This window comes from Diabrotica virgifera, chromosome 7, assembly GCF_917563875.1.
Source record: "Diabrotica virgifera virgifera chromosome 7, PGI_DIABVI_V3a".
Lineage (NCBI taxonomy): Eukaryota > Metazoa > Arthropoda > Insecta > Coleoptera > Chrysomelidae > Diabrotica > Diabrotica virgifera.
Window position 1 is genome coordinate 220,543,779 of NC_065449.1, and position 24,107 is coordinate 220,567,885.

Below are 24,107 nucleotides of genomic sequence, written 5' to 3' on the forward strand. Positions count from 1 at the left end.
TCTTGTGATTTTTCTATAAAATTGACTGTTGTCGAGTTACCTGCAATTTCAAATTTGAAAAACGCGAAAATGGCCATTTTCAAGGCTTAATAACTCGATTAAAAATTATTATTATGAAAGTCATAAACTGACTAACTCAAAGTTTAAAGCCCCCCCTGCAATAACCTAAAGAAATTTTTGTTATTATTTTGACGTCCGCGAGTATTGAAGCGGCCGTCCGCGAGAGAGAGATGTACAATATTCATTGGACGTTTTAAAAAAATATCAATTAGAAGTCAAAAATACGTTTTAAAAAAATAAAAAATGAATTTTGAGGTTATATGTTTTGTACACTCGACCTAAACGGGTCTATAAAAAATAGATATGTTTTGTAGAAGTCTCATAAAAATGTTAAATTAATTGCAACTTTAAACAAAAAAAAAATAGAAAAATTGACGTATTTGTGGGGGCAGGGGGAGGGGGTGGTGGGCTAAAAATGCGATCAGTCTTATCTTTTAATTACATATAACGTAAAAAAATAAAAAAAATATTCAGGCTGTATCGATCTCAAAAAATATCATTAAGCCCGCAAAAACCCTACATAACTAAAAAAAATATGGTTTTTGGGGGGTTTAAAGGTGTTTTGCCCAATTTTTGATAATCCTAAAATACTCATTTATTTCAAATTATACATAATCTATTAACAAAACTTTGAGTTGATCTATGTTGCAGTCTATAAAATGAAGAAAATCCCTAAAAACCCTCTAAAAAAACAGTTTTCCGGATTTTTCAAGATGGCGCACCTGACGGAAAAATCTGAAAAAAAATCAGAGAGATAGCTTTTGATAAAATACACAAAATCCAAAAAATATTGGACCTGCAGCTCCCTCCAAAAAAAGTTATAGGTTTTAAAACAGTTAAAAAAAAATTTGAGGTTATGTACACTGGACCTAAGGATCCATAAAAAATGGACATATTTTGTAAAAGCCTCAGCTACACGTGTGAATTTTTTGAAATTTTTAAATCGATTGCAACCCAACTAAAAAAAATTAAATCGAAAAATCTACGTTTTTGGCTGTGGGGGGAGGGGTAAAGGGGGTGGCGAGCTAATAATCCGCGTTATTTTTTAATTGCACAGAACGCAAAAAAAATTTAAAAAAATTGAATTCTGAGAGTGAGGGCATTTTGCCTATCTTAACGGGGGGTACCCTTTGACCATAGTATGTCTCTTCATCGCATTCGTGGGCATCCCAAGAGCTTTTTCCTATGGGGGATTCCTCCCAGATTATCTTGGCAAGGCGGTTATTATGGAGTCTATGGGCATGAAGCCCATCTTAGACGTTGAGGTTTAATTTCCTGGACTACGTCGTTCTCCTTATACATCTGCTTGACCTCACCACAGCTTTAAGAAATCGAGAGAAAACAAAAAGAATAATACAAAGAACTATAGAAATCAAGATAATTTACTTCTAAGAGACACAACAGAAAAACTAAACATATGGGCTAAATACTTCTATAAGATATATTAAATACATACCAGCAAGAGGAACTATAGGCCAATGAGAATTGGCAAGAAGATGAAAAAGGGACGTGTGAGGTACTAACTTTGAATGAATTCGAAGAAATAATAAGAGATCTAAAAAATAAAAAAGGACAGGAGAAAGTGTGACCAGCTGAGATTTTTAAGGAAGACAGCGAAAAACTGACAGAAAGATTATTCCGATTGACATTAGCAGTTTTGCGAAAGGAAGAAATGCCGAAAGAATGGAATAACGCTCTTATTTGTGCTAGGGATGGGAAAAACCTACCGGTTTAAACCTAAAACCGGTTTTCTTACTTCGCAATAACCGGTTTTACCGGTTGTTTTTTTGTCCCGGTTATAACCGGTTTTTTCTTTTTAAAGTAAAAACCGGTTATTAGGTTTTTACGGTAATTAGGATTAGGTTAGGTATTATTTCGGATCCCAATCATAATTATTATTCTCAAGTAATTATTCCAAACAAAACCATAATTCAAATTTTATTTTATTTTATAAAATACAGAACCAAACTGAAAGTGCAATCTCACATCAGCCGGAAACAATTATTAAGTTTTATTATAATATTTCCTTGAAAAGGTATTTGTAATCATAATATTTACATAAGAAGTGATCTGGTTGGATTAGACGCAAACATCATCTATTTTTCACACTTAAATCTTGACATTGAAAGTGGGTGAATGACTTTTTCTGATTACCAAAAATAATGCTCTGACTATGAATATCGAATTACTGATTACGAATACGAATCTTCAAGAATTTCGCTACGTTTTCAAAACGATACAATCATACAGGAAGTATTAAATGAGTTAAAATGTACCTATTCTACAAATATACAAACGTGTTAAAAATAATAAATGTTCTTTCGATAGTACTAATTTTGATCATATTGATATCGAGTCGAATGGAGTATCGCAAACTAAAGTGTAGTGTAAATGTAACTTTGTAACCTATTGGATTAAAAAAACCAAAAACCGGGTTTTGCAAAAACCGGTTTTTTTTGGCCGGTTATAACCGCCAGGTTAAACCGTAAGCAAAAAACCGGTATAACCGAAAACCGGTGTTTTGTCAAAAACCGCCATCCCTAATTTGTGCTATCTATAAAAAACGAGACAAAATAAACTGCGAAAACTTTAGGCATAGTATTATTAAAAGTGGTCTACTAACTAGGTATAGCACGAGGTATTTGCAAAAGTTATTAGGAAAATAATAATGAAATATGGTTACAACGTGATCGAAGGATACGACGGAGGTATTAGATCTGGAAGAACAACTACTGAGTAAATAAATATGTTAAAATAATTAATACGAAATAATAGCTACAAACAAAAATTCGGAGTTAATAATACTCCCTAAATTGTACGACTCCATAGGACAGACATCCTCCTCCTCCCTAAGTGCCTTCAATATGGCAAATTTCGCTGTGTTCTGAGCGTGATGAATTAAGTCATTTCCTTTTGGGTGAGTGCAACCTCTGATATTTCGCTTCATAAATGGAACAATGGTATATGAGACCATGAGAATATTAGAAATACCAGAAAAGCTAATAATTAGAATTGACGCTTAGGAACACTATAAAAAGGAAAACAATCACAAAGGAAAAAGCACTATAAACAAAGATTTTCAAGGCAGTTCACAGTGAATAGAAGTTTAAAACACGGGGAACCGGTATAAACGAATTTATTCAACATTTTGTTTTCATCTTTATAGAGAGTACAGCCCTTATAAAGGGTGCTTTATACAACCTAGGATTAGAAAAATTTGTAAGAAGATATGAGCACATGACTATTTTCAATAGCAGGGAACAGTGCGTAGCGTACACGGATGATGTTGTTATATTAGCGAGAACAAAAACAACATCAACCAAAAGTTTTCCAGAAATCTGAAGAAGCAAACATATACGGACTAACAATAAACCAAACCAAAACTCAATGTATGGAAATAAGTAAAGTCATAACAAATAATAGCAAATATGGCAAAATAAAAGGAGCAGAGGCTGTCTATAGTAGTTTTGAAAAGGTGTCAGAATTTGAATACTCAGAATTAACCATAACGAACACAGGTGAAGAAGGAAAAGAAGTAGACAATAGATTAATGAAGGGAAGCAGAGTGATAGGGTCAATAAATTTAATATCAGAAGCGGAAACATGTGTCAGTAATCACTAAATAGCGATTTTAAGAGACCATAATGAGATCGACAGTAATGTATGAACAGGAAACAAAGAAAATAAAGATAGGGAAAAGAAAGGTGTTACATTAGACCTCCAATTGTTGATATTCTGTCTGACCTAATCTTCTCATCTGCACTTTGGTCTCCCTCTAGATCTTGTATTTATCGGTTTCTTCTTCTCCTTAATGTTCCATCTTGAATCTCAATGTTTGGATATCAACATGGCAATTCTTATTTTACTTACAGCACCTCTAAACAGTTGGTTAGAGCTCAGACTAAACCGTTCCCTTTGATTTCGTAACCAGGATATTTGTCTTATTCCTACATCTATTTTAACTTTCCGCCTCTTAATTTTGTGATAATCGATTTCCACTTCGGAAATCGTCCTCGAAACACAAAAAATGTTGATAACTAATCAACATTAATGTTCTTTATTTTCTTAGTGGAAGTCGGAACGTCAAAATAAACTTATTATGCCCAATAGGCTAATAGAGAAATCTATAGTGAACTATAAATAGGGAAACAGATCTATCATCATGAATAAACACCACATAATGTTGTTTCAAAAAACTGTTTTTCCGAGTAGGTACCTAAATATGTCAATAGCACATGATTTCAAACACGAATGAACTACCGCCAACGTCAAAGTAGGTATAACAAAAAATGTTTTTCTTCAAACGTCAAATAATGATGACATTACTTATCTAACTTGATCCTGTCAAAGTTTGATGTCTCCGCCGGCAGCAGTTTTTTTTCCCATTTCTTTACGGCGGAGGGAAACATGTTGTCATGGCAACAATATGAAACATGTCACAAAGCAACAATACAAATGTCATTAACAACAATTAAACATCATTTTTATTTATAGTAATATTAAAAGTACAATTAGTTAATGAGGCATTTTCAAAATTGAAACCGTGCAAAAATGTTCCCGACTCTTGATACGCATTGGTAATTGTTGATGATACTGATGGTCGAGCACAACTTTCAGCAATCATTCCCGATGTTGGCGAATCATGAGGGTTTAAAATTTTTTGAGCATTATCGTTCTTATTTCTTATTGAATCCTCTATATATCCTTCGGCAACCGTGCTTGATTTCCAGCCCCCATGTCGTTTGAGGCATTCTAGATTTCCGCCTCCATCAATTAGAAGTGTTGCTGAAGTTCGTTGTAAAGAGTGACCCGTGTATGCGCTTGCATCGTTTAAATTTAAATAACTAGCTACTTTTTGGGCTACTGCGCTGATCGAATGTATTCCCATGACGCTTCGGTAACACTTTCCATTTTGGTACTTGATAAAAAATCGGTTTTCTATGAAATTTTCAGGCCGCAGGCGCAGTGATGCATACTTTTTATACAGTTTAATGTAGTTTTGACCAATTATCGTAAAAGATCTAATTTGTCGTGTTTTACTGTCTGGGATTTTGATAATTATTACATTTTCTTTATCCTCAATGTCCACAGTCTTCATTTTTACCATTTCGTCGCATCGACAGGCGCCGGTAACCCCAATTAACAAAACAATCTGAAATATTTTTATAATTTAGTACAGTATACTACATGCTTTGCAATATAATTTTTTTTTACCTTTAATCATAAATACAACTTATCTGGCGCTTCAAACAAAAATTTATCAAACTCGCCTTTAGTGAAAACTTTAGACTTCTTTGCATTATATCCTTCGCTTGTCTTTTCAGAAAGGCACGTAACGTTAAAAATTTGCTTATATCCACATTTTTTCTAATAACTAACTCGGATTTTATCATAGAGTATCGTGAGCACATTGTAGAAGATTTCCATTTATTTTCATTTTCCATTATATTAAAATATGCCAGTAAAACGTCTTCGGTAACTTGCCGTACTCCTCTTGTATCGCACCACTCTTGAAAGTGCTTGTACGCTAACCGATACTTTATTCCGGACTTGGAGGGCCCCAAACGTGCTACTGCATCATTAGCCGCGGACTCAATTTCGTTTAGGTTTTCCATTTTCGCACTAAATTTGCGCTTGCGGTTGCAACAACAATAAGCTGTCTTTAATAATTGCAAACAACTGTTAAACAACTGTAACCAGGGAGACGCAAATCCCACCGACGACTTAATTATTTTAATTTCTAACATCTAGACGACTTTGATAGTTGTCACAGTTAATTTCGAGTAAAAATAGCGTATGAATTGTACTATTTATGGTTGAAAATTGCTACGTTTGAAGAAAAAATAGTATACTTTATTCGGCAAAGAAGCGACTTTTCTTGACTTGCCCTCTATTACGCGCCTCACTTCGTTCGGCGCGTAGTCATGCTTCTCCGCCTCATAAAGTAATATACTATTATTATCGGTTTGGGGAATTGGTAATTTATTAAAAAGGTCAAATATAAATTTATATTTACCATCGTGTCATCATTGTGTGCTTCTTTTGTATACATGTTTATTGTTAGTAGAAAAAAAGTAAACAAATAGGGCTGTCAGTTTTCTTTGAAAACAATAGGTCATCCAAAGTGGTCGTTTAAATAAGAAATCAATTCTTTTATGATAATGCTCTTTAAGATAATAATTTAAGCAAGCAGTTTAATCTATTTTTCTGGCCTATTAAATAAATGCCACATGTCAAAAGGGCTATATTATTTTTGCTCGTTGATAAACGTTTGTCTTTGAAATCTTAAAACAGTTTTTGAATTATTATGATCTAGAAGATGAAGATCTTGGCGTTGGTCAAAGGTTCTGCCAGTATGACCAATGTAAGTTTTTGGACAGTCACCAATGTCAGTTTGTATAGACCACTCTGTAATTGCTTTTTCTTTTGGCTGTTATTATTCTTAACGTATTTGCTCAAGTTGGTGTTTGTTCTGAGAGCTGGCCTTACGCTATCTTTATTAGAATCTATGGTAATGGAAATCAATCAAATAAAAAATAAAAATACAATTCTGAGAGACCAACTCGAGACAAATAGCTCTTACGCAGTAATTACACAATACAATACATAATAAAACTTTTCTCTATATTATATAAGTCGGTTCGCTAAACTCAGACGCAACTGGCTAGATATTTTAGTTGATAATTTTTTTGTTTGTTGCCAATTTTGCAAAAATTTGTAAAATTACTAACTATTTAGTGATTATTAACTATTTAGTAATTATTTTTTGCCAATTTTACTAAAATTGGGAAAATTACCGACTAAAATATCTAGAAAGTTGCGTCTGAGTTTAGCGAACAGACTATAATATGTATTCTGAAATTTAGGTAGAGTATTCTTTGAAGATTATCGTTTCTGTCTGTTTGTATCAATATGTATAAGTTAGCTTATCTCTAATAAGTCTATTATTCACTAAATAATTAATAATTGTGTATTTATTAAAGTCTGACGTTATCTCCATATCCAAACCCTTATAATTTAAGTTCTTCGAAGTGTGGCGAGATATGTACTTAATTGGATTTAATTAAATAAAAATGATAAGGCCATGTTGACCTTATCTGTGTCGGCTCTAAATTGGTTAATGTTTTATTTATTAAAGTGGACATGTGTTCATGGAGTCGCCTAAATTTTTTTAACAAGATAAGCGGCTAATTCTAAAAATATCTCTTTGGGGGTGCTTGTTTGTGCTTAGGCTCTAATTATTATTTATTCGTTTTAGTGAGAGGACTTATGAATACAAATATGTGAAAAAAAATAGCTAGCCTCTTCTATTGTCTTTTTTACACTAAGTACACATAGGAAAAACTGGACGTATTTCTTGTTTATTTGTATATGTATTTAATTTCGATTTTTTCGATTGCTCGTTATTATCATATAAATTTTGACTTTGAAAAAACATGCTATGAATGAAAGTCATTATCTAATGAACATAAAAGTAAATTAACATAAGTAGGGGAGTGCAATTAGAACGAAAACATGCATTGTTTCGGAAAAATTCAAACAAGATTATATTTTTCTAAAACTTTTTTTGTTAGTGTATATACTTGTTAAAGTAAAAAGTTCTACTCGCAGATTTGGCCGCTAATTGTTTATTAATTGTTCAAACAATAACAATTGCATGTATAAATAATTTTAAAAATATCGTTAAATTATCGTTTGCACTTTGTACTTTGATCAAATATGTTTCTATTTTGTTTTTGATTATGCTGAATGCGAATATGGCATTGCAATTTGAAAATTCTTATACCGAAGTTCTTATACAGTATGTCTGCGTAGCTAGGAACCACATGGAAAACTATTTTTTTATTATCAATTTTACGAAAAAAGTTATTCTTCATAAAATGCTCAGGATAGTCAAAAATCTAAAATTTAACCATCAGATATCAAATTTTATCAATTTTATACGAGTTATGTCAAAAATATGAATTTCGTTAATCCAGAATATCAAAAAATGATATTATGAAAAGTTATTTGAAATTAAAAACTATGTTTAAATATACAATTACATCATTCTAATCGAAATTTCTTTTTTAATTTTTTCTCCAAATTACGGATACTCATCATCATTTTATTAACCGCTTTTATTTAGTTCAATAGTTTGCGTCAAATCTTTAGACGTTAATTTGGCTGCCTTTTCTTCAATGCAAATGAATGAAAAGCAGTCATTTGCATTCGCGGGAACAATACACGAATAGTCAATAAACATTTTTTTTATGTTTATTAATTATTTAAATAAAAAAAAAACGATTTTAATGGAAAACGCTTAAATTCTCTTGTTTTTTACAATGTAAAAACTTGAAACTTTTACGGATTGTATAGCTAATGATATGAACAATATCTAATTTCACTTTTTACGTTAATTGTTTACGTTATGCTTCACAAATAAACAAAAAAGTTTTAAATTTTTTGCCGATTCCGACTACTTTTCATGTTAGTACATCATATTATGTTTTATACATATTTTAAGAAACATGACGATATATTTTAATTTTTAAAGTAAAAAGTTTAAGTGTAAGACAAAAAAGTAAAAAATAAAAAAATTTTTAAGAAACGCTTTTCTTTAGTTACGAGTGACTAAAATTAAAAATATTAAAAATATTATAAAAAATCAACTAAAAAGCAAAAAATTTAAAAAAAAAATTGAAAAAATCTAACACATTCCTTAAAGAAAAGCGTGGGGCGAAAATCGTTTATTCGTTGAACACGTGCCACGCTTTTCAAGGACGGATGTGTTAGATTTTTTAAATTTTTTTTGTTTTTTGCTTTTTAGTTGATTTTTTTATATTTTTAATATTTTTAATTTTAGTCACTCGTAACTAAAGAAAAGCGTTTCTTAAAAATTTTTTTTTATTTTTTTATTATAATTATGATAACTATTTTATTATCAATTTACGAAAAAAAGTTATTCTTCATAAAATGCTCTCCCCGGTCTAAAATCTAAGATACAACCATCAGATATCAAACTTTTTTAATTTTATACGAGGTATGTAAAAAAATATTAATTTTTCTTAAGAGGTCAGTGCCTTTATTATTCACAATATTTTAATTAGAGGATGTAATTGAACACTAAAACAATTTTTTTAATTCCAAACAATTATTCATAATAAAAATTTTCGATATTGTGAAATGTAAAGGTACTTTACTCTTGAGTGAAATTCATACTTTTTGACATACCTCGTATAAAATTAATTAAATTTGATATTTGATGATTGCATCTTAGATTATGTACGATGCAGAGTATTTTATAAATAATAACTTTTTTTCGTAAAACTGATAATAAAAAAGTTTTCAATAGGTCCCAAGTTACGCAGACATAGGTAGTGTATAAGAGCTAAAAAAAATTTTTTTTGCTGAACATTTATTATTGTAGAAGCTTATTATTAAATGTATTTTAGGTAAGTTTTACAGAAAAAATTGTTGATCACTTTGTATAAACATTTTGTTAGCTGGTAATTTTCAGGTTTTTTATTACATTTTTGTTATCCTTCTTAATTTTCTCAAAAAGAAATAGTTTATTTCGTTTCTAAAGTAAAATAATTTAGTGCATTTTAAAGACTGCATCGTAAGCTTTAAAAGAAGCACTTATAAAGCTGTAATAGATCTGTTCAAACTTGAGTAATACCGTCTTAAAGTGGTGGTAATTCTATAAAACTACGAAGATTTCAAAAATTACATTTTTTAAAACGTCATATCATTTGAATTAATTTTTGAAACTTTTTTTGAATGAAACATCATTTAGAAAGATGCTTGAAAGGTAAGTTGTGCAAAATTGAGAGTTTTATAAGAAAAATTGTATTAGTTACACATGTTTAAATCATTTTTAAACAAAATTCACGTAAGGCTCACTTTCCGCCCACACCGTACTTAAGCCCATACATTTTATTTCTCTTTATTATAACCATAAGATAGCTTAATTGTTCTTCTTTCATTTTCAATTCGTAAATCCTAATTTGATCCATTAGTTAAAGAATTACATCAAAATAACATAACCGTGCACTTTGCCGTACGCTAGTTTACAGGCGCCAATGTTTGTGAGGAGGGTGACTTTAGCGTTATAAATAAAAAATTATAGAAGATACAGATTTAATTTTAGAAAATTCTTTATATAAGTTTTTTTTTGTAAAATTGTCTGAATTTTTTAATGGTCAAGTTAGTTTCTTTCTAAAATTTATATTTTCGGGGTTATTTAAAAAAAAACATCTGATTTCGTAGTTCATTTGTTTAATAAAAAATTAAGCACCCACTTCTCGAGTAGAACTTTTTGAGATATTGTTTATTAAACATTTCTTAATGAAATTACACAAAGTTCTACCTTGTTAGATTTTTTCCGAAGTGAAAATCTATATGCACTTCCCTAAAAATTAAAATTAATACAGAGTACGCTCTTTTGCGTTGTGTTACACTTTCCATGCTAGATCTTTCCCACTCTTTATATAATGCCGTTTTAGCTTCACCACTGTCGCTGGTGCTGGATTACGGAGCCGAAAATTGCGTTTAAGCTAATCATATTATTATGTGTTCGATGGGATTCAGGTCCGTACTCAATGGGGGCCAGTATATTGTTATATTGGTGTTCGTTATCCGGGCTGTGTGATAACGAGCGTTATCATACATTAGCCTGAAGCCGTCGCTTATGTAGCCGGCACGGTGCGCGTAAGGAACATGGTCTTGGAGAATACCCTTGGTCTTGGTAATGTAACGACCCGCTGTCAATCACAAACAGATATTTCTCCGGACCTTCTATGTACGCTTCGTCTTCTGTCGTTGCTTTACAAGCACATTCGACTCTTATCGGAGAATAAAACTCTGCTCTATGAGCGAAGGTCCCAATCGACAAATTATCTGGTAAACTGGAGTCGAGCTCTTTTCTGATGTGCGTTCAATTTAAGCCCTGTGTTAGATTGTCTTGGAGTCATAGTGGCAGTAATAAGTTTTCTGCTAACTATCCGCTGAGTAGCAAGATTCCGCAAGGCACTCTTAACAATGAATCGATCATCCCTCTCTGTTGTTACAGGTCGCCAACTTGAACCTACTCGCCGACTGTAGCAACCTGACCCCTGGTTGCCACGCTAAGCCTTTCTGACTGAAGACTGCGTCAGAAGTAGGCGACGGGCGACTCCTCTGACTGGTGAAGTATTCTTTTGTAAAATATTTGCCAACTGCACTTCGAGTTGTATATACACATCAACCTTTGAACAGCGACTGAGACGACCACCGGAAATTCATAGCGGTTTACATTAAGTAGAATATGCTCGTTATAATATTTGATGCATTCCCTATGCCAGTGGTCACCAATTAGCGGACCGCGGTCCGAATGCGGACCGTGAGCTAGTTTTGTGCGGACCTTCAATAAATTCAGAATATACCTAGTGTTTGGCAATTTTGAAAATGTTTGGCCATGAAATTGCGTACTCTGTTTGGCTCAACTTATGTGTGCGAATTATTAATGAGTGCGTATTAATGAGCCACACATTGAAAACCTTCCTTAAAATCATACATAACAGAATCCATGTAAAATTAGAACAAGAAATAAGTGATTCACAGATGGGTTTTAGAAAGGGTCTAGGAACTAGAGAAGCATTATTCGGAGTCAATGTTCTGACACAACGATGTTTGGATATGAATCAGGACAGCTTGCTTCATAGATTTTAAAAAAGCTTTTGACAGAGTTCAACAAGAATAGCTTTTAAGTATTCTTAGACCAAAATCATAGATAGTAGAGATCTACAAATTATATCGAATCTGTATCAAAATCAGAAAGTAAGAGTAAGAGTCGAAGGAGAACTGACAGAGGAAGTAAGTATACTTAGAGGAGTTCGACAAGGGTGCATACTTTCACCACTCTTATTCAACGTCTACAGTGAAGTGATATTTCAAGAAGCTTTATTGGATATTGTGGAAGGTATTTTGGTCAACGGAAATAGCATTAATAATATTAGATATGCGGACGATACGGTCATATTTGCAAGTGACACCGAAGATTTACAGTACATAATACAACATGTATACAATACATGTGAAAGGTACGGACTGCAAATTAATCTCAAGAAAACGAAATCAATGATATTCTCAAAAAAACCACAAAATGTAGATAACCAGATCATCAATAATACAACGATCGAAAGAGTAACAACATATAAATAATTAGGAACGTGGCTATCCGAAGATGGAGATCAAACAAAAGAAATCAGATCTAGAATAGAAATGGCAAGCAACACGTTCATAAAATTAAAGAACTTACTTTGCAAACTGTAACCTTAATCTAGAGATCCGCACAAAAATGCTACGTTGTTACGTTTTTCTTACTTTACTATACGGCATGAAAGCATGGAGAACAAAACAGTCTGAAATCAAGAAATTAAACTTCTTTGAGATACAAGGGAAGGAAACCCAGGACGACGCAAAATATCCTGACTAAGAAATTTGAGAGAGTGGTCCGGTTGCAGCTCATTAGAATTATTCAGAAATGCGGACAATAAAATTAAAATAGCGATGATGATTTCCAATCTCCGATAGGGGAAGGAACCTGAAGAAGAAGAGGTGTGCGAAGCCGCTTTATCAAGAATGAACTTTATTAAAAATCGATAAAAATCTCACTTAACAGATGAATATCTCCACTCCCTAATGAGACTCAGTTGCACTAAATTCACTCCAAATTTCAGACAGGTTGTACATAAAAAATGCCATTTTCCTCTCTGACAATTTAATTTTGTAAAGAGTTTCCCCCCTTATTGTTATAATTACTAATCATTAATTTTGAAATTAAGTAAGCTGTAATATAAAATTGTCAGTAGTAATTGCACAAGAGCTCTGAAATTATTAAATTTTTCCCGAGTGACACTTTGACAGTTTTAATTTCACGAGCCGAAAGCGAGTGAAATTATGTCAAAGTGTCACGAGAGCAAAAATTCTATATTAATTTCAGAGGTCGAGTGCAATTTGTTGCGATTATTTCATGAATAAAACTGTTCAAAACCAAAATTTTATTGTAATTTATTTATGTAAGTACCATTAAACACACAGTTTTTATAAATATTTGACGATTGAAAGTCATCACTTTTATAATTTTTAAAACATTAATTGTCATCAATGTCACTGAAGGTATTTTTTCGTAGCAACGAAGGACATCTGATGTAATATACTTAACGACGGGAGATTATCAAAAATTATCGATTTAATTCAGATTTCTGTAGCTTTCTATTGGTCAGAATCTCCTATGAATGAAATAATCAGTAGTAATTGCACAAGAGCTCTGAAATTATTAAATTTTTCCCGAGTGACACTTTGACAGTTTTAATTTCACGAGCCGAAAGCGAGTGAAATTATGTCAAAGTGTCACGAGAGCAAAAATTCTATATTAATTTCAGAGGTCGAGTGCAATTTGTTGCGATTATTTCATGAATAAAACTGTTCAAAACCAAAATTTTATTGTAATTTATTTATGTAAGTACCATTAAACACACAGTTTTTATAAATATTTGACGATTGAAAGTCATCACTTTTATAATTTTTAAAACATTATTTGTCATTAATGTCACTGAATGTATTTTTTCGTAGCAACGAAGGGCATCTGACGTAATATACTTAACGACGGGAGATTATCAAAAATTATCGATTTAATTCAGATTTCTGTAGCTTTCTATTGGTCAGAATCTCCTATGAATGAAATAATCATGTGCATTTCTTATATATGCATTTCGTCTCTACTATATGTTAAATAGGAGTAGGTACTTTTCAGATGTGCATTTAATTAAAATAATTTTCAGATTTTATAAGTTTGCAACAAACACCTTGCATTAAAACTAATGTAGAAAAGATAACATTAGCACTTTGTACTATGATTATTTATTTTAAATTCCTCAGTTTCCTTTCTACAAAATTTAAGATGTCTAAAAACTTCATTAGCATTCAAAATATAAATTCCTAATTTTTAAAATATTCTCAGTAACAATTTACAATACTGCTGTTTTCAAAATATACTAATATCAAAACAATACACAATGAAGTTATATTTTATTTATTGCATCAGGAAAACTTACAGAAAAGTATACAGAAACCAAAAAACAATCAGATATTATTAGTTTTTCTTTCCATATTAGTCCATGTGTGAGGCCACTTTCGTATGAAAAATGTTTCTGACGGGATTTCTTTGCGGATTCCTGTTCAAAAATGTCCTCTTTAAACAAATTAGAAGGGTGACGGGTGAAAAAAATGTTTTAAGTAAATTCAAAATTACTTTTTTGCCTCAAAAAATGTATTTTTAGGTTTCTTGGGTAATTATAAACAATAAAGGTCTCTTGTCATATTTCTGAAAAGTTGATATTTTTCGAGTTATAAGCGATTTAAAATCCGAAAAATGCGAAAATATGCATTTGCGATGCTTGAAAACTCTTAAGTTTTAATAAAATGGCATATCTTTTTTATTGGAGATGACCCAAAGATGCTAAAAACATATTTTCGCGGGCAAAAAAGGTGATGTTTTGAATTTGTTAAAAAAAATATTAAACAATTTCTGCCCAAAATTTTCGCCCCGGCACCTTTCTGATTTGTTTATAGGGGATATTTTTTAACAATAATCCACAAAGAAACCGAATCAGAACAGTGAGACACAGGCAGCATAAAGCCGGACCCCGGAAGTGTCATAGGTTTTCGAAACAGACCCTCAGGGAAACTAATTGGTGACCCCTGCTTATACCATATAGAAATATGGAAGTTTTACAAAATGTTGCCAATTTGCATAAAAAAATTATGTTTGGAAAGCTCTGTAAGAGAAAATATTGTTTTGCATTAGTTGGTTTAATTCAAAATAACACAAGATAAAATTACAAACATAAACTCCAATTCATCTAGTATCTAGTGACTCGATTTTTTTTTGCTCGCAAGTGTAGTTAATTTGACCAATATAAAACTTATCTCTTTCTTATATAACATACTTTTTGATTTATTTTAAACACAGCTTGTGTTCCAATTTTCAGTTGGAAAACATTTTAACGCTGCGATTCTAAATTTCGAACACACACAACAAAAAGCCAAAGAGCTTTACATCTAAGTAAACTTTCATCAAATTTATTGCACTCACACGACCATCTTTATTAAATATAGAAGAACGTTTTACATAATCCATCTTTTTAACGTATACCCAAACTTAGCTCAAGTTTTCCACTAAAAAATTGAAATAGAGTAGCTAAAACTTCAGCATACCAAGTCGAGATATGGGAAGAGAGTTGTAACAGTTACTTTTATCGTTTTCAAGAGATTGGATGATGGTTTGCTAGAGCCTTGAGAGGTTTCATATTTATATTCGGTTATTACGAGAATCTCAGAGGCAGAAGTGTTAGTTTCCTGGATATTGAAACTATAAATTGAAATTTAAACGGCTGAGTAAAATTGTACAGCAGGGAAAGATAGAATGCACTAAGTTTATTGTAGACTGTTTTTAAGAAAATACGTTACACAATGTTTCGAGCTATTAAAAGAATTTATAGGCAACTTATTTTTATTTATAACAAGCTTGCAGTTCCGTACAATGTTACTAAATATAATATAAGTTAGGGAGATATTGGAGAGAAAGAGTTATATCCTATTAAGGGGAACTCTGCAAAATGCAAAATTTTGACGCCTATCAAAATTTTCAATGTGTTTTAAATCTATTAATTTTTTTCGAATCCTGAGAAAACTAATGAGTATTTTTTTTTAATTTAAACGCAGAATAAAAGGTTACTTTATTGCAGAGGGCCAAAAGTCCCTTAGAATAAATGAAATAAAATTTTTAATGAAATATTTGCAATTAATTTGCACACTAAATTTTCATCACACTAAATTTTCTCTTTTATTTTTATCCCTGTAACTTATTAAAATAAACATTATAGAAATTTTCAGAGACTTTAGGCCCTCAGTGATAATGTAATCTTTCATTCTGCGTTTAAAATTTTCAAAGTATTTAATAGTTTTCTCAGGAATTGAAAAAAATGAATACATTTAAAACACATTGAACATTTTGACAGGCGACATGTTGCGCCCATGCCCTTAACCAAAATTTGCTGCTATTCTTTTTATTTTTATCATACACACATTTTAATTCATCATATTTATATTATAATGTTAGTACATGAACATCAATATTAATAAAACCAACTCCATGAGAATAAACTCGATAAACAACATACTGTTTACTATTAACACCATGCAGATTGAAAATGTGGAAAAGTTTGCGTACCTATTTTTGAAATGTCATAAAAGAAAACAGAGGTACAGAAGACGATATTCATATGAGAATAGCATTCAGCATGCTCAGCCCTATTTGGAGGTCTAGTCACTACTGGCAGTATACTACACCCAGATAGCATGTAAACTTGTGGCAAGTTTGATCCTTCTTTGATTTTAAATTGCTGCGTCAAATATGACGAGGCAAGTTTGTGTCAAGTTTGCTGCAATATTGTTATGACAAAGATAATGATTCAAGTTTGTAGCAACTTTTTTGCAAGCTTACAGTTGCAAAGCCACGTCACGCGTGCCATCTGTTTGGTTGAGTTACACGTTACGGTCGGTTCGGTTTCGTTCGTTACCCTGACCACAAAATCAAAATATTTGAAAATAATTCAACATATTTTCACAGATTTTTTAAATAGAATCATAAGAGGGAGTTTTATCGTAAAATTGGACATTTTTAAGGTACGTTGAGGAAAAAGCTTACTCGACAGCTGGCAACACGGGAAAAGTAACCTGCCAAGCGCCAAGCGGTAATAATTTGTGGTTATGTCCTGTCCCATGTTGATATTTTTCTTTGAGTTTTTTACAACATTTACCGTACAATTATTCTCCGAGACTATTAGTTTAATTACTAAGCTGAAGCTTCTTTTCTTCAGTTTTTCATAGACCAACCTGCTTGTGGTGATTAGGTACAGATTGGTAATATTTTTGCTTTGGTGAAATTGAGGTAAGTTTTTTTATAATTTTCATAGCTTCTACATACTATTTAAAATAAATTATATTTATAATATATTATATATAAGTTTTATGTTTTATTGTAAAATTGTTACTTTAACATCTTTCTATCTCTTTTAATAGCAAATATTAATTCTGTTCCTGTTGCTGCAAGTTTGCAAAGTTGCAATGGCAAACCTGCAGCAGGCTTTCATGTTTGATGTATCAAACTTATTGCAAGTTTGAAACAAGTTTATATTGCTATCTGGGCAGAGACAAAGAGACGAATATTCAAGTCAAATGTTACGTTTATTCTACTCTACGGACGTGAAACCTGGAAAGTGACAAAAACTCTCACAGACAAACTACAAGAGTGTGGGAATAAATTGACAATATTGCGACCATTTTTCGAAAACTTGAGAGTTTGAGAAAGTGAAGCATTATTTTCTTATTCCTTCTTATAGACCTGGATCCTGCGAGCCAAAAAAAAGTTTATTAATATCAAGCTGAAAATTTGTTAATAGTTTAACGGTGTCTAGTCGGACAAACTTTGAGGTATCGGAACACTGGAACAGGGGAAGTTTTAATTGTGGAACAGGTTACAAATTTGGAACGTCAGACTACGAAAACGTTCCATGTATTTTGTCGGACAGAACTTCCAATTGATTTGTTACCATTTCATTAAACTCTCATGCAAAAATCTGACTGGTGTTTATCACCAACTGGGCATTTTAATTAGTGGAACACAAAGAATATGTCAAATGACACGAATCATGTTAGTTGGTAATAGCAGTCTGATTATTGCATGAGAGTTTAATGAAAGGGTAACAAATCAATTGGAGGTTCTTACCGACAAAAGACATGGGAGGTTTTCGTAAGCTGACGTTCCAAATTTTTAACCTGTTCCACAATTAAAACTTCCCCTGTTCCAGTGTTCCCGTACATCAAAGTTTGTCCGACTAGACACCGTTAAATCAATATACAATTTAGGGCCGGCATAGCGCAGGCGGTAGTATGCTTGCCTCGAGTGCTGGCGGTCCGGAGTTCAAATCCCACCGCCGCTCGCCGGCAAGAACAACTATAGACATTTTTAAAAATGTCTATAAGCCCCAGGTCGACTCAGCCTGAATAAAATGAGTACCTTAGGTAAAACCAAGGGTAATAATAGGCGGTTGAAGCGTAGCACTGGCCCTGCTACCTTCCTTGTATACCATAGGCCCTAGATATAGCAGACTACCCTGATATACTCCCAAAGCCACGTGAGCGGTATAAAATGGGATACTATTATTATAATATTCAATTTATATACCAGAGTAATTGCCAAATTCAAAGATATAATTGTCTCCTAAATTTTGGAGGTCGCGTCGTTTATATTATAGACTTTGTTATTATATACGGAATTACTGCGTGTTTCTTTCTTTCCGTAAATACATTTGAGCTTTTCTAAAAGTAACCCTTAAAAAATGCCTAAACATCTGTCTCCTTGTCTGTAAACTTTATTATAAAATTATTCTGATATCTTAACCCAACACTCGTTCTAACATCCCGAACAACTGGTTGGTGATATATGACACATTTGTTGAACACACCCGTAAATCTTAAAATTTTTAGTTGGATTAAAAAGAACAAACCTTGTTACATGACAAGTTGAGACGTCGTACTGTGGTGTTACATGTACTTTAGAATATAGTGTCGACATCGACAACTACGAGCGGGATACCCTGTAGAGTAAATGTATAAAAGAGAATTGATTAAGAAATTTTCTAGTATTAGAGATTTTTGTGAATACTGTGGCTTGTTTTGAGATTTTTTATTTTAAATCCTGAGTCATACGAATAAATTACAGTGAACATCATGCTTAGATGATGAAGTTACTGTTTATGGAAATCGTTGCGTTGTTTGATAATATTACAAAACTTGATAATAATATTATAGAACAACAATTTGTTTCTGATCAGATGTTGGTTCACTGGGAATGAATTGCTGAATACAAAAACATAACCAAATGTGAACTTATTTCAGAGGAAAACTCAGAGTCTGTTGTAGATAATTAAATGTAATTAAAAAGCTTTAGTTTCTAGGCGACAAGAAAACAAACTGATTACGCCAGGGAAATACGGTAAAAATATACCTTGTTCGGGACACTTGAGCAGCCAGGTTGCAAATAGGTTTATTGGGTACTATATGCCTAATACATTATAAATACAAAAATGCCCGTCACAGTTCGGAAGAGAATTTTAGTTATTAACAAATAAGTGTCAAAAATTGCAGTTTTTTCGTTTCAATCGCCACAGGTAAAAATAGGGTAACTAAATATCTTATTTATAGTATGCTTCTTTTATAAAATAAGTAAAAGTTTAAAATGGCAGTTTTTGAATTTTGGTCCGATCATTTGTTGCTTCTGAAATTTTAAAATAAAATTAAATATTTGAAAATAAAAAATTTGCTATAACTTTTGCAAAAATGGCATTAAGACTTTCATATTACACGAAAAGTTGAGACAAATAGTTCATATAATGCACAAACATTTTTAAGACGATTCGTCAATTAGTTTAAATTTTATTCGATTTGTTTATTCGAAAGAACTTTTTTTGCAATATCATTGTTCAGAAAATGCTAATGATATAGCAGTTCTGTGGAAACGACGTGAAAGAAGAATAGCTATATTTTCAAAGTATTAAAAAAAATCATTAAAAAGTCATTCTTATCATTCCGAAAACATTTTAGTAAAGTAGTCACTTTTGGCTTATAAACAATTTAAATAACTTTGTTAATATTGACTATATACTAAAAATTTTTGGGATTTGAAAAGCTGGTATTTTTACACGAATTTAAAAAAAAAAACTTTTCGCCTAGGCTAATTGCAGTTAAAGTTAGCCACTTTTTTTTATTTAATTCACAGCTACTCTGTCTATAACAATTAAGCAACCTAACTAGCGCCACTTTGAAATTCAAGGTGTATAGTTTATGTGTCAAAGTTTGAATAAACTTTGAACTTAAACAAAGTGGTTAATAAAGCTTTAAAAATGACGTCCTAAATAAATAGATTCGTGGTCGGTGGAGGAGAATTATTAAAATCCGTTAACTCAAAAAATGAAATTGATTCTTCAAACATATGCTCCGATTAATATTTTCGGAGCTTGTTAATGGATTTTGATCATAATTTTTTTTTTAATTTGTATGTACTCGTAGTCTTGTAGAGTACGCTATGTACACAATGTGGGTATGTCATAGCCCCACCTAACATTACAAAATGTTAGGGGAAACCCCCCTTATGACTTAGGGATATGAAAAATAGATTACGACCGATTCTAATGTAACGGGTAGTTCTTTCAGGACGACAGACTCAGTAAAACACAGGTTGAAAACAAAGCAAATTTATTAACTCTAAATTATAACAATATAACGCAAAATAATAATTTGATATTTTATCCCGTTCCAGCGAAGTCTTCCTCCGGATGGGCGTCTGTAACAGAAGAACCAAAATTAACAGAGGTATTCAAATATATTATATCTATCGGGGCTCGCTCAATACGCTTGCCTCCGTTGAATTACGAGTCGCACATTACCTCACTTCGGTACACCGTGCGTCTCGTCTCGAGTTGGCCTGCCTGAGTTTACGAATCACCTCACGAACGGTGCACGTCGCGATTCAGGTTGGCCGGCCTCGCTCACTTCGCTTGGCTGGTTATGGAGCCCAGAACGGTCGTTCAGGACTGCCTGATCGTCGCTTACGATGCTCTTAAATATCCCTCTGGCGGCGTTGGTTCGGAGAGGTGGAACTTAGTGGGGGCACCTGCGCGATTTGAGAGAATCGCACGGTTCCGAGTGTCGATGTTTGGACGGAGTGTCAGCCTATCATTACACCCCCTCTTCTTCGAAAAAAAAAAAAGAAGTAACATACCTTTTTTTTTTTGGCGTCTATAGTCGTTTGATTCCATCTATCCCTCGTGGTATCTTTATTACAATTTTTCTCCCGTTATTGCATGAAATTCTGTATCTTTTGGTCCCTCCTTCAATTAGTCGCTTTGGGACGACTTCCAATAGGTCAGAGTATTCTGCGGTTTGAGGTTCTCCTGGAGTGGATGCGGCTTGGGCTTCGAGCCCCGTTGGTGTATCTGGGGCCGCCGGGGATTCGAGGACACTCTGCTTCCTTGGCGGGGATGGCGGCGTTCCAAATAGTTCGTGGAATCTCTTTAACATCCGTTCCGCGTCTTTCCCTGGTGTCACGGGCAGACCGGGTCTCTCTGGCGTTCCTAGGGGGGTCATCTGTTCAGGAATTTCTAGAATATCTTCCATGGTGGATGTGGACGAACTAAATTCTGAATGCTAATATTGCTGCTTATATAGTGATTTCCTTTGGTGGGGATGGGATTTCTGTCGAGACGTCTTCCCCCACCCATGGCTTTAAATCTTTCACATGCGCCGTTATCTGCTTACGGCTGTTGCTGTCGGCAAATTTCAGTTTTACGATTACTGGCGATATCGCGGATGTTACTGTGTATGGTCCTGAGTACTTTGGCGCTAACTTGCTGGTGAACGCTGCGCTAGCCGATGATAGATAGTGTTCCTTTTTCATGACACGGTCTCCTGGATGTGGCCGCCAGTTTCTTCGCCTTAAATCGTAATGTTTCTTTTGGTCCTCGAAAGCGTGTTCCATGTGTACTTTTGCCAATTCCCTCAACGCTTCTAACTTGCTTAAGTTTTCTGCGTACCCCTGTATACCCTGGTCATTTGTCACATCTGTTGTATCTAATTCTCTTCCAAAATTGAGAAGCGCTGGTGAAAATCCTGTCGAATCATGTTTTGACGAATTTATGGCATAGCAGAATTCTGGTATGAATTTGTCCCAGTCTTTATGGTTATCCTCCACGTAAGTAGCTATCATTGTTTTCAGTACCTTGTTTGTTCGTTCTACTGGATTGCATTGAGGCGAGTATGGTGGTGTCAGAATGTGATCTATATTGTATGACTTCATGAATGCCCTAAAGCTGCTACTTGTGAACTGCGCGCCGTTGTCCGAGATGATTTTCTTTGGGATTCCGAATTGCATAATTACTTTTGATCGTAGAAAGTCGATGAGGGAGTTCGTAGAAGCTGCTTTTATTGGTTGGGCGACGACCCATTTAGTGAACCGGTCTTGCACGACTATCAGGAAAGCGTTTCCCTTTGTAGATCTTGGGAATGGTCCCACTAAATCGATTGAGACAGTATGCCAAGGCTTTTCTACAGCTGACGGTTGCATTTTCCCGGCTGGTTGCATTTGAGACGGTTTATATTGAAGGCACTTCGTACAGGTTCTAACGTAGTCTGCAATTTGTTTGAACATCTTAGGCCAGTAGTACTTCTGCGCTATCCGGCAAATTGTTTTTGCAATTCCTAAATGGCCTGCTGTGGTTGAGTCGTGATTTTCTTTCAAAATCTCTTTCCTTTTATAACTTGGTACGCATAATTTCCATGGGATGTTAAATTCTGGGTCGGCTAAATTGCGGCTGCTCCAAATGTGTTTATATAGTTTCTCGTTTGATATCTGTAAATCCGGGAAATTACCTGGGTTTTGGAGCACATTCCTATATAAATTATCGTACCAATCGCATGATTCTAGTTCCGATGCTAACAACTCCAGCTCTGGTTCCTCATTAAGGGTTTCTTGTGGTTGCCGTGATAAAGCATCTGCTACCTTGTTCAGAACTCCCTTTCTATATATGACTTCGAAATCGTACTGCTGCAGTTCTAAACTCCATCTGGCTAATCGACCTGACGGGTTTTTGAGATTCTTCAGCCATTTGAGAGATTGGTGATCCGATATAACCTTGAAGTTGTACCCTTCTATGTATGGCTTCATTTGCTTTATCCCGTACACTATGGATAGACATTCTTTTTCCGTTGTGGAATATTTTGTCTCGGCTGGTGTGAGGGTTCGACTAGCGTATGCGATTACCTTATCTTGGCCGTCGTATTTTTGTGTTAGCGCAACTCCAAGTCCGCAGTTTGATGCATCTGTTTGTAGGTAGAATGTTTTTGAGAAATCGGGACACGCTAATACTGGAGCCGTCGTAAGTTTCGCTTTGAGTTCCTTAAACGCGTTTTCCTGCTTATCCGTCCATTTCCATCTTATCTTCTTCTTTAGAAGCATGTTTAGTGGTCCTGCTATTGTCGAATAATTCTCTATGAATCGCCGATACCATGAGGTTATTCCTAAAAAGCGACGGAGCTGACGTGCATTTCTCGGTGGTGCAAGTTCGGTTATAGCGCTGGTCTTCTCCGGGTCAGTTTTTATTCCTTCTGCTCCCACAACGTGTCCTAAATATTTGAGTTCTGGCTGGCAGAATGTACATTTTTCGAAGTTAAGTTGTAATCTGGCTTCTTTTAGTCTTCGGAAGACCTCTTGTAGGTGATATAAATGCTCTTGGAATGTCTTCGATATTACCACGATATCGTCCAAGTATGCGAACGCGAATTCTACATCGGGCGGTATTACTTTGTCTAGCAGTCGTTGGAAAGTTGCTCCGGCGGAGTGCAGTCCGAACGGGGTAGTTCTGAATTGGAAATGACCTTTTCCGGGTACGCTAAATGCTGTCACTGGGCGGCTTGTTTCTTCCAGGGGTATTTGAAAATATCCCTGCTTCAAATCGAGAGTTGAGATGAAATTTGCTTCCTTAAGTCTATCCAAAATTTCTGATATCCGCGGTAACGGATACGCGTCCTTTTCTGATAGTTCGTTGACTTTTCTAAAGTCAATGCAAAATCTGTACGAGTTATCTTTTTTTTTAACTAGTACAATCGGTGAACTCCAACCACTTACAGAGGGTTCGATAGTTCCTTCTTTCAACATTTTATCCACCTCTTGGTTGATGATCTGCAACATTGCGGGATTTTGCCGCCTATACGGCTGTTTGACGGGATCGCACCTTTTCTTCAATTTTATTTCGTGCTTTATTAAGTTGGTGGGACCTGTTAACTTCTCGAATTCCCTAAGCTCTCTTCTTAGGAACCTTTCTATCTCTGTATTTTGGGTGGAGTCTTTTAAAATGTTACATGTTTCCTCTTGATGTTGTTCGTACTGTTTGGATGTATCCCTATCG